The 14986-nt window shown below is 42.3% G+C and overlaps 1 long non-coding RNA gene across 1 annotated transcript in view; it reads right to left on the bottom strand.

The window, feature by feature from the left end:
• Nucleotides 1-1701: 1701 nt before the first annotated feature.
• LOC115100384 overlaps nucleotides 1702-14986 on the bottom strand; it is a 202144-nt gene continuing 188859 nt past the window's right edge. Inside the window, exon 3 of the long non-coding RNA XR_003859047.1 lies at nucleotides 1702-3135. This is a non-coding gene — a long non-coding RNA (uncharacterized LOC115100384). The remainder of the gene's footprint in view (nucleotides 3136-14986) is intronic.

Raw genomic sequence — 14986 nt, 5'->3', positions numbered from 1 at the left:
CAAGGTACTCTCTTCGTTCCTCAAGTTAAAACTTCTCTAAGGAACAGAGCCTTTTCTTCCACAGGTCCCATTCAATGGAACATTCTCCTACCAGACCTCAGACAGGACCCCTGCCCAATCTCATTCAAGAAAAAACTAAAAACCTGGTTATTCAACCTAGCCTTTCCTGAAACAGCATCTTAGTTAACACATTCTCTCCTCTTTTCACAGCATACCTCTGTTAATTCCTCACCTCAAATTTGATTATTTTATTTCTGCTTTCATAATTCACTTTTCATTTTCTCTAACTCATTTCCCTTGAAGAGACCTCCAGTTACCCTTTGGTCTTACTCTAACTTTTTCTTCTCTTTTTCCTATCACTCTACTCTTCATCTCAATTACTTCTACCTAATTTAAATCTAAGCCCAATTTAATGGATTCAATCACTTTTTGTGACTTTTTGTTATATAATTCAAATTGTTTTTCCAAGTTCTTCCAGGTTATTGTTCATGGATCTATGTATAGCCTATAGGCAAGTTTACGTTCTTTGTAAACCGGTTTGATTTGTATCTAATGCAAGAAGATCGGTATATAAAAACCAAAAATAAATAAATAAATAAATGGGGATAAGGATATCTGGCAAAATTATATTTGAACTTTATTTTGGGACTCATAAAATACTTTCTTAGTTACCAATTACATGTATGGAGTAAACTGTGGAAACTAGGGTCCAGTTATGGTAGTCACAGAAGAGTGATCTGAAACTTAGCAAAAGGCGATCTGTTATGAACCTGAACCCTTGTTCTGTGTTTTAAGCGTAGTACTGCATGCAGTCTTCATACCGAGGATAGAGCAGTGAGAAGTAGATGACATTTTATTATATTATACTTCATATGCTGTCCTGTAAAATAAGAAATTGTGCTTTATAATGCATTTTATTCAAATTAAATATATAGAAAAATGAAGTTAGCATATCCTATAACATACAATTATAACAGAAAGTCATCAAAGATTGTATATGAGTCTTGCTTTTATTACAAATGTTCTGGTGTTTGTAGCCCTCCTGAAGCAATAAAATTAATAGTATGACTTGGATCCCCTCAACTTGACTCATCAGGGTAGGAAGGATGGAGAAGAAAGACATTTTGTGGCTTTGCAAGGAAGCTAAAAAGGGGGTGTTTCATAAGAACAGAATACACCACAAGCTCTCCCCTATCATTTCCTGTTTCTACTTTTCTGATGGTCAGATGTTGTAGAAGTTTTCAGTTATGAATATTTAGAAGTATGAGCAATGGGAGAGGAAGGAGAGAAAGAAGAGGAGAGATGTGGCTTTAAATTACAGCAGTGAGCAACTCAAAATTTACAAAATCATTTTGGTCTGGAACTTTCTGAAAGGAAACTGATGGTATGCAGAACTGAGGGTCAAGTAGGTTTGGACTCTTAATGAAAAGCTGGTCTTAACTGACCAGATGTCTAAAATCTTCCATCTGGAAAGAATAGAGAGTTAAATGTAGGTATAAATGAGAATTAATTTTAAAATATCTATTAACCCTAAGAAGCTTAAGAATGTAAAACTCTAGTGCAGTGTTTTGTTTTGTTTTTACTATATTATTATGTTACTGTGTTCTCCTCAGGGATTCCCAGTTGGCCTGATTTTCAGCATTTTCACCATGAAAATGCATGAGATATTTTAGCATGCCTTACCTCCATTGTATGCAGGTATGCCTCTTGAATATTCAGAAAAACCGACTAGCTGAATGTCACAGAAGGCAGGTTTGAGAAATAAGCTCTTTTCATAGTATTCATCATTACAAATCAAGTTAAACCTTTTACCATGGGGTAAAGATGCATTTTGTTTGGTTCCAATGGCATTGACTTGCTAATGATTATAAGTTTCTTGTTCACTGATTGCGATGTTTGAATATTACAGTAAGGGTCTGATTCACTAAGTTTTGTATCCTTAGTGACTCAGGTCCTAAGTGAGCAAAATTTGACTAGTGATTGCCTTTTTCCTAAAATTTATCTTGGAGACACTGATAGCAGAAATAGTGAAGTCAATATTCAGGAAGCTGGCACGCAGCAAATTTATCTGAGTGAAATTTTGCATGTAACCTTTCCTGGATATTCAGCAGGGCTTAGGTGCATAAATCTCCCACTGAATATCTGTGAATAAAGTTATGCACAAAACATTATACAGATAAATTTAGGACTGTGCTTTTTCCCAATAGACTTACATGCATTAGTTTAGCAATATAGCACTGAAAAATAGCTGTCAGTGGCTAAAATTTAACCCTATGGCAGAACACCTTCACCTTTTTGTGCATAAAAAATGTATCACTCAATGGGAGAAAATATTGAAAGCTTGGTTTTAGTGCATGGAACAAGGAAAGATACCTACATAAAGGCACTGGATATTGACCTCAGTATAAGTGGTATTTGTACCATTGCTAACCTCATTATATTCAGGGGCATAGATCTGAGATAGAAATGTTTCTATTTCTCTAAGTACAATTCTGAAAGAGTTAAGATGGTGGCAACTGGCAGCAGCAGCAGTGTTCCTTTCTAGTACTACTGTTGTCTTTAAATATTTTCCTTTAAAAGGTAGGGAAGGTTGCAAGCTTACCCCTCCAAACCTTCACCTTTATCTTTGGGTCAACAGCAGTTTGATGGCTGTGTCTGCCATAAACCTGGGTCTGAAACAGGGGTTGAATTCCATATCAGTATTCTCTGGAGGAGTGGAAGAGCTTCAGGGAGAAAATATATCACTCATCTCCCCAGATTGTGTCCCCAATATGTCCTGAGGTAGCTGTGATGACATGTAGAAGGTGATGGTCTCAGAGCATCGGGGCAGAGAAGGAGAAAGGTTCTACCCAGCCTGAGATTTCAGAGTTGGGTGTAGGAGTTGGAGATCTATTGTGAGAACATGCTTTAGACTCGGCAAAGAGGGTTCAGGAATCTCTTCAGGATTTCCCCACAGTAGCAGATCTCAGGTTGGTGAGTGAGCCTCTCCCTCTCCTCCTCCCCCTTTCTCTTCTTAAACTGGCTGTAGACACTCTAGATGCCATCTGGTCTTCTCTTGTGAGAGTGGATACATCAGTATCATGAGTTTGCTGGTAAAAACTATGATTGAATTGGTGCAGGTTCAGGAAGCCAAGTCTGTGGAGTACAAAAGAAAATTAAAAGCTAGCGCTAGAGTCGTGCAAGAGGTAAAGACCATAGATGCAGCTTTGACTCAAGATAAAATGCTGCTGCATAGGAAAATGGCACAGGTGGAAAATTAAGTGAGATGTCTTAACCTCTGCTTCTTAAATTTTCCAAGGGTGACGGAGATATCTATGAGATCTTTCTTCCATAAATACCTATAGGTGTTAACAAATTATTCTTCCTTCCTGGAAGAGGGAGTGGAGGAAGTCAGAGAGAAGGAAACATCATGTTCCCAATTTTATCTGATAGTCTAGATATGATGGCTTTGCTGGAAAATTCTACAAAGGAAGAATATGAAAGGGTTACACTATCAGTTTCATTTGTATTTGAGCAAGATCGTAATTCAATCATGCACTTTTATTTTTGTAGAGCTCAAATCTTATTTTTGAGACACAAAACATGGATATAACCAGACATTTCTAAAACTACTAAGGAGAAAAGAAAATTATTTTTGGCCATGTGCCAGGAGTCTAGAGTTTTTGGGGCAATATTTTTCCTATGATTTTGTTGTAAATGCATTATTAAATGTGCTGGAGATAGGCATCAAATTTTTACCCCGAAAAACTGTAGAACTGCATCTGTGACTGAAGAAAACTTGGTGAAGATTAATTGAGCCCAGGGTGTTTTCATGTATATTGCAACAATTCTCTTTTTTAGTTTTTTTCTTATCTTATGCAATCTCCTCTTTTTTTCCTCTTATCCTCCCCACTACATAGGGGTCTAATGGAATACTGACCTTAGTAATATTTTCTTGCTATTTTGGTATAAATTTAACTATATTAGTGATTATTTACACTTTATGTCTGGTGCAAGATTTTCTTGTATGTTTTCTTGTGAAATGTTATAAAGGTAAAATGTAAGAAGTGCAATTTTAAACTGCCAACAGCAGAGAAGTTGGCACATCCCATACAGCAGAGAAGTGGCAAATTTCCACTTCAAATTGACTAGTGAATGCTTGAGATAAACTTAATTTAGAAGGAAAAAGACCTCAGCAGTAGGGATGTGCAGACCAAAAGTTTAAGTTCATAAGTCCATAAGTCGAAAGGGGGTCCCATTTGCGGTCAATATGGACATATGGAGAATTCCATAAGTTGAGTCTATGTCCATATGTGCAAATAAAAATTTAAACCCTCACCCGCCTTAATCCCGCCCCCCCCAAGACTTACCAAAACTCCCTGGTGGTCCAGCGGGGTCAGGACGCCATTCCTGAACTCCTTTGCAAGGAGCACGTGACGTCGGCGTCACGTCGGAGTGACGCGGCGTCACGTGATTCCCCTCGGGTTCGCTCCCGGACCCCTCGTTGGGCCCAAAAGGCACTTTTGGCCAGCTTGGAGGGGCCTCCTGACCCCCCCAAGCTGGCCAAAAGTGCCTTTTGGGCCCAACGAGGGGTCCGGGAGCGAACCCGAGGGGAATCACGTGACGTCGGCGTGACGTGGCGTCACGTGATTCCCCTCGGGTTCGCTCCGGGACCCCTCGTTGGGCCCAAAAGGAACTTTTGGCCAGCTTGGGGGGGTCAGGAGGCCCCTCCAAGCTGGCCAAAAGTGCCGTTTGGGTCCAACGAGGGGTCCGGGAGCGGAACCGCTCCCGGACCACGTGACGTCGGCGTCACGTCGGAGTGACGCGGACGTCACGTGATTCCCCACGCGTCCGCTCCCGGACCCTCACGGAACTTTTGGCCAGCTTGGGGAGTTTTGGTAAGTCTTGGGGGGGGGATTAAGGAGGGTGAGGGGTTTAAATTTTTATTTAGATCAACAATCGCGATTTCCAACGTATTCAACATAGCTATGTTGAATAAGTTGGAAATCCGATCATTTACGCCTCATCATTTTTTTAAGTTAAAAAAAATAAATAAGTTGCGTTTTCCATTTAAGTTCAAAACGAATGCACACCCCTACTCAGCAGTACATTGATGCTTCTCTGAAATTATAAACATTAGAAGTATATGCCTGATGTGATCACCGGTCTTACAAAAAACAACCTCCAGCCCGCTATTTAATAAAGAAATATTTTTTGTCAAATGCTATGTGTCCTTTGTACTTATTTTTTTGAATATTTTTAAAAAACTTTTCAATGAAATAAAACTTAGCTTGCATGAAACAAAGTGGATCTGAAAGAAAAAACAAGGCCTCTTCTTACTCGCTGCTTCACTTTAATTGCCATCCAAACCCCAACGATGGTCAATATATCACGAAGGCTGATCCAGGGTGGTATAGCATTCAATGCATGCAAACCAGAACAGCGTTTCATCAGAGCAAACTGCTCTTGGTGAGAATTCTATGCATCCTGTACTCAGCCAACTCACAAAAATTTAATGCCTGCCAGCATTGATCATAAACCAAATCATGGCAGTACCTAATTAGAAAATCTCCTTAAGGAATAATAGATATAGTCCATCCTTACTGACATGAGAGGCAGAATTCAATTTCAACATAGTTAATATTAATCATGAATTCCAATATTTTAAAATTCTAGACTTTTTTTTTTTAACATGGAAAAGAAATCTTATAAATGAATTGTTTCCCAATAATATCCATTCTGGTAAAGCAGGGATTAGAAAAAAGAAATCCCTCCCTAAAAATAGGATTAGATAAATGAGACAACATGGTAAAAAAAATTCTTAAAATACCAAGTTGTTCCCCAGATCTGCAGGGCAGTTACTTGAACTTGGGCTTTATGTAAGGTGTGGACCCCTCAGCTCTATGAGAAATCAGTGACATCTAAATTTATGATTGCTAAATAAAGATGCTCATGAGTGCTCCCATTTTAGATGCATCCCATATAATAAAATTTTTTATCCCAGTGAATACCGCCTGTTTCAACTCTTCCATAATCCTACTTAGTTAAGTGATTCCTGTACATTAGTCATCTGTACATAGTATCCCTCTTTTCTGCCTTTCTCTCCCCTTATTTCTTCAAACTATGCCTTTCTCCCCCTCCCTTCTTTATCCCCTTTCTCCCCCCTTATTTCCTCAAACTATGCCTTTCTCCCCTTCCCTTCCTTATCCCCTTTTCCCACCCCCTCCTACCTTTCTACCTCTTACCCTCCCTCCCCCCCCTCGCCCTGCCCCCTGCCTACCCTCCCCCTCACCTACCCTCCTTCAAATCTCCACTCCTTGGTTTCATTAATATTGTTTATTTTGTTGTATTTTGTTTTTGGTTTTTCTGTTTGTTGCTTCTCGTTTAGTAACATCTTATTGTTTCAATGTCATATTTGTTATATCGTTATACTGTATCTTCCAATTGAGTTCTTTGTAAACCGGCATGATGTGCTTCACGAATGTCGGTAAATAAAAGTTAATAAATAAATAAATAAATAAATAAATAAAATATGTTAACTATCATTTTTATTTCATTTCAAAACGTATTTTACTATTGAGATCTAAAAAGAAAAAAAACAAAAACTTTATCAATGAGAAAAATGACTGTTTTAAGGACCTCAAGGCCGGACCAAGAAAAGGTTTTTGCCTCAGGTGCAAACTATTCATATTCTCTTTATAAATCCAGTCCTCACCATTTAATGCAGCTCTTTTCTCTTTGCTGGATTCTCCCTCTAATTTTTGTGTTCAAGGAGCCAAGAAGACAGAAATGTCTTTGAAAGGCGCAAAATAAATTTTGTACATTCAGTGAGTAATTATTCCAAGGTCATCTGTTCGTTGTCTTTGTCTTGATTGTTTGAATTAGGAACTAATGAGGGGGCAGAATGGTGAATGAATTATTAGCACTGGGGCATACTGGGAGGGGGGGGGGAGTGGAGAGGAATATTACAGGGTAATTAAAGTTACCCAATAGAAAAGCAGTGTTGCCAGCAGATGTCTCATAATTACAGTGTTTAGAAAGTATGGGGCTTAAACTAAGATTATAGCTTTTATATTGTCTGCCTTTAGAAGTCATATTCTGAATGTATTCAGTTTATTTTACTGCCCTTTCTCTTTTGTTCTGATTCTGTCACTTAAATTCTCACTTAAACACAGGCCTCATCTGAGGAATTAAAATAAACACCAGCAGATGGTATGCCATGCAAGTGTTTGATCAGTAAGAATTTAGTTTCTGGGGACACTTGGATAAATTTATTTTTAATAAATTATCAGTATACTACTGTTTATTTTTTAACCATCTTTCCTGATCCCAGTGTGTGGATCGGCAGTCCTGAAAACCCCGAGAGGTTGGCTATGAGTTTTCTCAACAATTCCTCCTAAGCAAGTTGTGTTTACCCTACCAGATATAGAAAAGCCGAAGGAAATTTTGTATGCCCCCTTTAGCATGGGGGAGTTTACAATTCCTCAAACCAGCCCCCAGGAGGAAGGATTTCTATCAGAAATGTATGAGCTCACCGGAGGGTGATTAACAAGTTCGCAGACTTGCGAAAACAATGTGCAGTCTGGCAGAATGACTGATCTGCTCAGAATAGACTGGGTGGAACGAGCTCTGAGTGGCAAAGACTCCATGGCACCTACAGGAGCCAGTATATTCTCTCTTCCACCTGCAGGCAGACGACACCCAAGGAGGACTTTTGGAAAGAAAAGAAGACATCAGGACCTTGAACAATATTTATTTTGTGTGTGTCGGAGAGGAAGGCATTACTGAAGGGTAGGGAGAAAAAGAACAGAGAGGATGATGGAAGAAGAGAGGCAGAGGAAAATGATAAGCGAGAAAGAAGTACCAAGTAACAGATGCTATTCAAGCTGGAACAGAAAATAAAAATAGCGTCTCGAGAGGGGAGAGGAAGAGAAGGAATCACAGAAAAATGCAGGCCTAAAGAGAGAGACTGACTGAGGAAGCTAATGCCAATGAACTTTTTATTATTATCTGAAAAATTTCCCATGACTGAATGTTTTACAAAGTGTAACGTTTGTAATCCTATGTGCATTAAGGGGTAATTTGCACGAGGTTTGTGCACGTGAAATCAGAATAAACACATTACTGGCCTTTGTGTGGACCAAACAAATTCTCTGAAGGCTGCAAGTATGTGCGGACATCCGTTTCCGTGCAGAGAAAGGAGGAGTTGGTGTTTTGGGGCAATATCGGAAAGTAAAAATACACGCTTTATAAGAAGAGTAAAAGGCACACATTTTCAAACATGCATGCATGCTTTTACACCTCCTAATCAAGTCACTGAAATGTAATATGATGTCTCTTTAGTCTGCAGTTTTTGGGTAGGTGGGTGAGTGGGGGTGGTGTGTCTGGAACAAGTGATGGAGGGTGTGATTAAACTTGGGTCAAGTGGTGGAGGTCTCAGAGAACTGGTGCTTGGAAATACATGCACAAGTATTTTCATAAGTGAAATACATGCATGCACACATCAACCAATGTTATAAAATATCTGCTTCTGCACATAACCTGTGAAGTATGACAAGCATCTTACAACTATTTTGAGGATAAAATATAAGTGTGACTTTAATAGGTGTAGAAACTATGTAAATGTGAGCATAAAAAATGTGCCCATACTGAATCATTTTAGGGGTATGGGTACACAGGGCCCAATATTCAGTGTTTTCTGGCATTGTGTGCAGTTCCCTCTGCACAGTTTATAAAACACAGGTATACTTGTAGTCACACTACTTATGACTGCTATTGAAAAGTGCTCTCTAAATATTTTAATGAAAGAAATACACTTTCATTGATGGGACCATTTTCAAACTGTGTGTTTTAACATAGCAACATAGTATTATCGTAAGTGACGACTGATTAAAAACAAAATGGCCCATCCAGTCAGCCCAGCAAGGTGTTTAGAGCTGTAAATGTCGCTCCATGAAGGTCAGGCTCTTGCTTTCTGTTTAGGATTGTAAGCACTAGAAATGTGCTTCAGGTTTTACTATCGTGTCGGGCTTTGTTTCAGGGCCCCCCATGTGGTTCGGGGTTTTTTTTTCCAGGGACCCCAATTTTCGAGTTAGTACGCACTAACTCCCAATAGTGAGCACTAATGTGTCAGAATTAGCATGCACTAACGGGAGTTAGTGTGCACTAACCTGAAAAATGAATTTTCCAAAATTTCGGAAAAAATTAATTCGTTTTTCGGTTCTCCCGAACCATACCGAATTAGGTAATTTCGTTGAAATTGCCTAATTTGGGAAAAATGAATGCACATCCCTAGTAAGCACTAGAGATGTGATTCGGCCGAATCTTTTGGTTCGGCCTTCGTTATTGGTTATTTCATTTCAAGCCGATTTTTTTTGGGCTGTACCAATCCGAAAAAAACAAACCCTACCTCAACCCTTCAGATTTAATTAATTATAATCCCTCACCTTCCCGACCCCCCCAAAACTTGACTAAAATCCCTGGTGGCCCAGCGGGGGTCCCAAGAGCGATCTCCCGCTCTCGGGCCATCAGCTACCAGTAAACAAAATGGTGCCAATGGCCCTTTGCCCTTACCATGTGACAGGGGCTATCGGTGCTATTGGCCAGCCTCTGTGACATGGTAGGAGAATTGTATGGCCGGTGCCATCTTAAAAAATGGCATGGGCTATCCATTGCTCCTACCATGTGACAGGGGATGGCCAATGGCACAGATAGCCCCTGTCACATGGTAAGGGCAAAAGGCCATCGGCACCATTTTGATTAGTAGCAGCCGACGGCCCGAGAGGGGGAGATCACTCCCAGGACCCCCACTGGACCACCAGGGACTTTAGGCAAGTTTTGGGGGGTGGGGGTGGGGGTCGGGAGGGTGGGAGATTATAATTAATTAAATCTGAAGGATTGGGGTGGGTTTGGGTTGGGTTTTTTTATGTGCCCTTTTTCTCCCCCCAAAAATGATAAGAAAACCTCATGAAATTTCGTGGGGTTTTCCTATCATTTTGGGGACCCCCCCGAACCGCGACAGGGGGGGACCAAGTGTCCATCCCCCATCGCGGTTCGGGGGGGTCCCCAACTGCGATGGGGCGGGCTGCGACAGGGACCAAGTGTCATGGCCGCCGGCCACAGGGGTCCGCGACTGGAGCCGAAAACTCACCGTAGGTGTCGAGCCACCTCTACGGATTCTACAGAGTCAGGCAGGCCTCTTTAACGTCGACTTCATGGCTGCTGTTGTTCCTGGGCCCGGCCGCATGACTTCCTTCTCGGCCGGGCTGACTCCTCCCACTCTGGCTCTGCTTAGAGCCATGCATGCGGCTGAAGCTAAGATTTAAAGCGGCCACGACAGGAAGTTGTCGTGGCTCCTCTTGAGGACTCCTCCCCTAGTTTTTGTATTTAAGACAAGGTCTCCTCCTCAGACCTTGCCTTGGTAACTTACCTTCAGGCCTGCTTGGCTCCGGTGTTCCTGATCCTCGCTGTGGACTTCTGGTTCCTGTTCCGGTTCTTCTGTGTTCTTCTCTCCCTCTCTCGTTGGACGGATTCTCTGGAACTGTTTCTTGGATTGGCTTCCGATATTCCCTTGGCTTGACGTTGGACTGGCTTCTTACCATTCTCCTGGATTCATCTCTGGACTGGCTTCCGACCATTCTCCTGGATTCATCTCTGGAATGGCTTCTGAGCATTCTCCTGGATTTACTGTTGGACCGGCTGCTGACCATTCTTCGGGCTTGGACTACTGGATTGGACTACCGACCTGCTGGAGGTGCCAGCCGTCTGGATTCTTTGACCTGCAGGAGGTGCCTGCATCCAGACTACCCTCTGTCTTCTCCGAATCACCTAAGTCCTAGCGGCCTAGTTCCTACGGGCTTCTCCTTGGGGAACCGCAGGCTTCCAGTGGTGAAGTATCGGTGCAACTGCTAGTCTGCAAAGCCTCGCCTTCCGACGGTAGGAACCTAAGAGGGTTCTCTCTCATAGGTAGTGCTAAATCTACCTCAGACTAAGGGTCCACCTCCTGGTTCGTAACACCTAGTAAGCACTGCTCTGTGCAGATTACCCCTCTAAAGTTACCATGAATGGTCCCAGTGCTTTATTTCCATACTCTTGGCACAGGGGATTCTCTGTATCTCACACCCTTTTGAATTCTGTCCCCATATTTTTCTTCATCGCTTCCTTTAGGAGGGCATTTCAAGCATCTACCAACCTTTTTGTGATAAAAATATTTCCTGACATTGTTCCTGAATTGCCCTCCTGGTGCTTCATATCATGACCCCTGGTACTACATTATCTGTTCCCTTGAAAAAGATTTGTCTCTTGCCATCTTTAATAGCTATCAGGTATTTAGAACTATCATTTCCCCATGTCCCTCCTTTCCTCTGTGGTATCTATGTTTCTTTGGAGGCAGCCGGGCTGCACTGTTTGTTTTGAGTACCCGTGTGAACAGTTTGCAAATAGTAGACACAAAAAAACGATAGAACCCCCCCCCCCCCCACCCCCACACAACATTTTTTTGTTTTTTTTCTATTGTTTCATTTAAAAAATGAAATGAAATGACATAGTGAATGTTATTGATATTATCTATGTTTTTTCAAAGAAATGCACTTCCCTCATAACTCCCTGTATCATTTTCTGATCTATGTTCCCATATAATCTACAAAGGCTGTATTTATTTTTAATTTACTTATTTATAAGCATTTGATATTCCACCTTTCCCAAAATGTAGACCCAAGGCAGATTACATAAAGTAACAAGGCATTGGGTACATAAGCAGTGGATACATACAGATTTGATAACAAATATGAGGTAGATTTCTACTAAATATATAAGTGGCTACATTAGGTAGGAATATGGAAGTGGGTGTTTTGAATACAAATTGCATGTATATAGTTAAGCAGCAAGTCAAATATCAATGGTAGGATAGAGATTAAGAATCAGTTGGATACAGGTAGCCCAGAAATAGGTGAACCTTGTGAGATTCACAGTCAGGAAGACTTTTGGTGGACCAAGATGAATCCCCAGGGGAAGGCTTGCTTAAACAGCCAAGCTTTGACTTTTTTTTCTGGAAGGGGAGGTAGCAAGTTTCCTGACACAGCGTTAAAAGCAACGTAATTTGGTACATATTTTCAGGGCAGAGAAGCTGAATCCATGAAGTCCTGGGCATGTTAGTTGAGCTGAAGCTGGCTAGAAGGGCCTGTTGTGAGGATGAAAGTCTCCTGGTAGGAGCTGCAGGAGAGTAGAAATTGGAAAAGATATTCAGAGGCCAATTGGTTCACACATTTGAAGACAAAGCAATGTGTTTGAAACGGTAGTCTTGTCTCAACCTGAAACCAGTGTACTAATGCAAATGTGGCATAACATGGTCAATGGATTTGGCTGCTAAAAAAAAGTCTAACTGCAATATTCTGTAAAGGTTGAAGGCATTTGAGATTGTATTGTGCAGTGCACTGCCATTGAAAAGAAAGTTGCATCAGTTGGTGCAATTGGTGATCAGGGAGTGTTTGATGGTAGCTAGATCACGTTTCTTGAAGTGGTTTCGAGGCTGATGACTCTGGAATAGGTACATAAAGGAGCTCTTTACCATAACTGAGAGGTGGGTTTCTTTCCATTGTGAGATACTTGTTAAGTTGGATTCCTAGGATATGTATAGTCTTTAGGTGGTAAAGGAATTCCTGACAGAGGGTAAAGTTAATAGAGAATGCCCTTGTCAGCTTAACCAGAACTTTCCAAACTCACGTAAATTTATTATATCTGTCATTTCATAGTGCCATTTGTTGCGGCCTTGGTCGCGAGTGCCGCGACCGGGACCTTACCTTCTGTGTCGGGCTCCGGTTCGGGGGGCGCCGCGGTGGGCACCAGGTTCCGGTCTCGATTCCGGGTGGCTGCTACATAGCGCTGGCGCGCCGGCGGATACATCTTTGGCGGCGTCTCCATGAGGGAGATGCCATTGCCTCGCTGAATTAGCTCCTCCTCCCTGGGTGCGCGTGTGCGCGAAAGGCCGGGAGTTAAAGCCCCTCCTCCCTGGGTGTGTGCGCGCACGAAAGACTGGGAGTTCCCTTTCTGAAGTCAGACGCCGGCAAATACTTAAGGCTGGTGTCTGCCTCAGCTTACTGCCTTGCAACAAGTTTGCTTATCGTTACAGTGTGCCTCTGGAGTTCCTGCTTGTAATTGTTCCAGTTGCCTGCTTCAGTTCTAGCCTTGATCCTGGTTCCTGTTCCAGTTGCCTGCTTCATTTCCAGCCTTGATCCCGGTTCCTGTTCCAGTTGCCTGCTTCAGGTCCAGTCCTGGTTCGTGTCTGCCTTTGGTGCCAGCCTTGGTCCTGTTCCAGACTTGCCTGCCTTAACCTCGGATCTTCTCATCGGATTCTCCTCTCGCCTAAGTCCCAGCGGCCCGGCTCCTAAGGGCTCCTCCCGGGGGGAGTGCGGGCTTCCAGAGTGAAGATCCTTCTCTTCAATCCATCCAGTATCTGCCTCCGGCCTGTTCCGCTAGTCCGGAGACTATTTCCATCTTTGCCATCAGGCCAGCCTAAGAGTCCACTAAACTGCTTTAACACCATTAGCTTCTCCATTAAGTATACACAGGGGCGAATTGGCCTTTCGGAGGATTGGGCATCCCCCGGTGGGCCATTCACTCTAGTCACATGGTATCTCCTGGGGTGGCCGGGGCGGCGAATCCCCGGGCCGGTCGTCATCGGGAATCCACCCCTGAGTACACATTACAGATTTATTTATTTATGTGTCACATTTTGTACTGAAATATAATACAAAACCAAGGTAAGTCTATTAATCTAATCCACTATTTAATACTCTTAGAAATTTTTTTTAAAAAAGGGAAGATGGCCGCTCGGTGAGACACGCCAGCTGGAAGCTCTCCGACCTGATTACCTTGTTTCCAGATTTCCATGATGAGATGCCCCACACGAAGAGGAAGGCAAAAGTCAGGGGAGCCAGTTTGAGCTCCTCTCCCGTAGACACCTTACAACCGTGGATAGGAAGTTTTTTTACATCGACGGCAATGAATATACCAGAAGAGCTGGTCGCTACTGGGACGACTGCTGAGCGTGCACCATCCCCTTTGACCCTGGACATCTCTTTAAGACCCGGCGCGCCAAGGAGGCCTGAACTGCCATGCAGAGAAGTGAGTGGAGTTCGGGCAGTGAGAGCGGATACCTCGGTAGATCTCTGGGGAGTTGTGACAGCTGGGCTACCCGAAGAAGCCCCACAGGAAATCAACAGGAGTGAAGGAGCTGTGCAGGCTAAACCTCATGGAGGTAGTGTTGGGGGACCTGGCCTGCATGACCAGATAGGAACAACACTAAATTGCCCGTCACTTCCAGGTATGGAGAATGGGGCAGGCACTACTATGGGGTAGGTGTAGTTACTCCTGGAACGCCTGATTTGGAAGTTAAGATTCAGCACCCTTCAGAGATGACTTTTGCTACTATTTGGACTGCCTTAAAATCTCTAGAAGCCTCTATTGTTTCTCTATCTAAAATTACTTTGGAAATTAAAAATCAGGAGGCTTCAAATGTCAATATGATATCCCACCAAAATAAAAAGATCGAAGTTTTGGAGCGACTGGAGGGAGTTGAAAAGGTACAGTATAACTTGGTTCAAGCTGAACTGGTAAATAATAAAAAGCTGGAAAATATAGAGAATTTTCTGAGATCCCACAATTTGAGATTATTGAACTTTCCTGTTATTAAATTGATTTCTCCAATGGAGCTGTTTAAAATATATATTTCTCAGATTTTGAATTCCTGATTACCAAAGCTTATTACTTATCTCAAGTTACAGATACCGGCGAAGATGTGGATGGTCACCTGCTGGCTTTGGATATTTGAGATTCTTGAGATGTCCCAAGAGACTCTGGTTGCGAGAAGAAGGCTTCTTCTAGTTTCATTCGCATTCTTAGTAGATCGGAATAATATTCTCAGGCAATTTTTCCATAATAGGTAGAGATGTGAATCGTGTGCCCGATCGTCTTAACGATCGGGTTCGGTTGGAGGGAGAAAAAAATCTGA

Source organism: Rhinatrema bivittatum, chromosome 10, assembly GCF_901001135.1.
Source record: "Rhinatrema bivittatum chromosome 10, aRhiBiv1.1, whole genome shotgun sequence".
NCBI classification, from domain to species: Eukaryota; Metazoa; Chordata; class Amphibia; order Gymnophiona; family Rhinatrematidae; genus Rhinatrema; species Rhinatrema bivittatum.
Note: the sequence above shows the minus strand (reverse complement) of the source record. Positions and strands in the feature narration are given on the sequence as shown.